This window comes from Corvus brachyrhynchos, unplaced genomic scaffold (genome assembly GCF_000691975.1).
Source record: "Corvus brachyrhynchos isolate BGI_N302 unplaced genomic scaffold, ASM69197v1 scaffold137, whole genome shotgun sequence".
Classification (NCBI taxonomy): domain Eukaryota; kingdom Metazoa; phylum Chordata; class Aves; order Passeriformes; family Corvidae; genus Corvus; species Corvus brachyrhynchos.
In genome coordinates, this window is record NW_008238830.1 from 27,219 (window position 1) to 29,822 (window position 2,604).

Genomic DNA, 2,604 nt, shown 5'->3' on the forward strand with positions numbered 1-2,604 from the left:
CGGAGGGGGAGTTTGCCTATTCTTAAATGTGGATAACAGAGGTGATCACAACTTTAAGTGGCTTAAAGAATTGTCCATATTCAAACTGGCCAGCTGATAGGTTCTATCAGGTCCCAGAGGAAACTGTAAGCACCCCTTAGCAAGGACATCCCTTCCGGGACTATGCTTGCTAACCTATGACAGCCTATAGCCTATCATAACTACTACCATCACCATATTATAGTCATGATTATCCAATCACAAGAGTAAGTAAGTTACAATTTAAGCTTACAATGGAAAATCCCAGACCTCTCTTCCTCTTGCTACATCGACATTTCTTGTTTGCCTGTGATATCTCTCTTTTTTGGTAAAGACATGTTTTCTATTTACTTATGCTCTTCTTGAGACTTATTTACTTGGTGAAAAACATCTTTGTTTGTAGTCACGTACCTTTGTCCTCATCCTAAAAATCTCCTTCCAACTCATCTCCAACCTTTGCCTTCTCAGTTACTCAGCAATCAGTGTTTCAGCAAAACGTCTTTTACTCTATATCAAAACTTGATTCCATTTCTACCTCATCCTCAGTTTCTACATTCAGAGATCTTTCTGCCAAGCCTACATATCTGTGAAACTTTCTTGCCAAACTTTCATCCTTCCCAACAAAAAGGAAAGGGAAAGAAAGCTCTATTTGTTGGGGAGGTACTCGGGGGGTTGCATCTCGATGCATATGACCTGGACGTGTGCACCTAAGGATCCTTAAAATAAATACCAAGGTAAAATCCCTTTTCCCCTTCTAACCGTGTTTGACTCTTGATTTTAAGACCAGGAAAAGGCATCAACAGGAGTAAAGGATTAAAAGAGGTATTTGTTTGAAAGGTCTTCAAAGGCACTGGGACCTGAAGCAATTCTCAAAATGGACCCTGAGACAGACCCCAGGTCACGAGTTCTTCACTCTTTCATAGGTTTGGTTTGTTGGCATAGCAGGGTTAATTCTTCAAATTCAAAGCTTTTTCTGTCGGCTCGTTTCCCCCTTTGCGGCTCTTTGGTTTATACTTTTGGCCTAGGATGGTCTCGGTGTCCTTGGAAAGCGGGGCCAGAGAGGCTTTGTTATGTCTGCTTAGCACGAGAGAGCAGAAATTAACAGGCTACAAGAAACTTCAGAGTCACGCACCGAGCAGTACAGAATTTGAAATATACAAAAGTGAAAACCTAAGGCATCAGACCCATGAGATAAATTGGACAATACATTACAGTTGAAACGCACAACCCCAAAGCGCTACACAATTTTTTCTGCACTGTAGAGCTGAGCTAGTGCCAAAGACAGGCCCGGCCAATGGACAGACTTCCTTTGCTGCATTAAAAACAACCTGACTTAATAGTCCGGGAAATCTTTCCGCTTTTCAAGCACACTAACGATCTCCAGCTTTGCGTCTCAAGTATTTTCCATGCTAAGATTGCTAACGATGCACTCGAGGATGCTCCGTACGCCAGGCGAGGAATGGACCGGTGCCAAATTGGAGGAATCGCGTTGTGAATTCTCCCAGGCGCATTGCTTTGCCGAGACGGATGTAACGATGCGCACGCTCGTCGTAATCCAAAGCCGTAAGAAGTAAAAGTTTTTCTTTATTCTCTGCTGCTGCTCTTATACCTCTTCACAATTACGGTGGCTTATTAAGATTGGCTGTTAACAAACAATGACAAAGCTATCTAACAAGCAATGACCATTCAAGCAGTAATACAATTAGCTATAGAAGCGAAAGTATAGTTGGTGACATATCATATGCACATTCCTTCTTATACGTGCTTAATGTTCCGTAACAAGAACATCTACTCCTTGTGTCCAGAACGTCTTCTTTCATCAGTTATGTTCTTGGCTTTCACTGTGACTGCAAAGTCTCATGAGTCAATTCTGACCATCTCTAGGTCTGACTCTGCGAGGCTTTCAGACCGGCCGTCAGCCTCGTCATGGGCGTGCTGGTATGCGAGAGGATACGGCAACTTCAGAAAGCCAAGATACGGCGGGAATAGAAAATGCGTACATATACCTAAACGGCTGCGAGAACCTTTAAACTTCCTGTCTTGGGGTGACCTTATGATGTGTATCCCATATTGCTGCTTATGCCCAGAAATTAATTTTTGTGCTTTTCTGTGCCTCTAAACTGAGCCTGAGAGGGGGAAGGAAAAACTGAGCAAAACTTTTTCAAAGCAGTTTGCGGCTTGGTCAAGGTCAAGTAGAGATAGTGACTTTCCCCTCCCCCAGCTGCGGCAGGGGAGCAAGGAAGCCCCAGCTCCAAGGAGACCAAAGGGAGGACTCCAACACTTTCCCAGGTTTTTCCTCCACAGCGAAACATTTTATTATTTAGCCTTATTTTCCTTTTTCCGTGTGTTTGGTAAATAAATAGTTTTATCTCCTTCACTTTCCTTCGAGGAAAATTTATTTTTTCCCGAACCTGGGGGCGGGGAAAGGGTTTGTACCTTCTCTCAGAGGTATATTTCTAAATTTGGCCAAACCGGAACAAATTTAGTGGCGCCCAATGTGAGGCTCGAAGGAAAGTGAAAAAACTGTACTAATTACATTTTGGTTTGAATTTACTTATTCTGTGTTGGGGTAAAGTAGTCACCATG

The 2,604-nt window shown here is 42.9% G+C and overlaps 1 long non-coding RNA gene across 1 annotated transcript; it reads left to right on the forward strand.

Moving 5' to 3' along the window:
- Positions 1-1,153: 1,153 nt before the first annotated feature.
- LOC108447620 lies at positions 1,154-2,012 on the forward strand. The gene is made up of 2 exons (XR_001863270.1): positions 1,154-1,581; positions 1,903-2,012. It is a non-coding gene; the product is annotated as an uncharacterized LOC108447620 (long non-coding RNA).
- Positions 2,013-2,604: the final 592 nt, after the last annotated feature.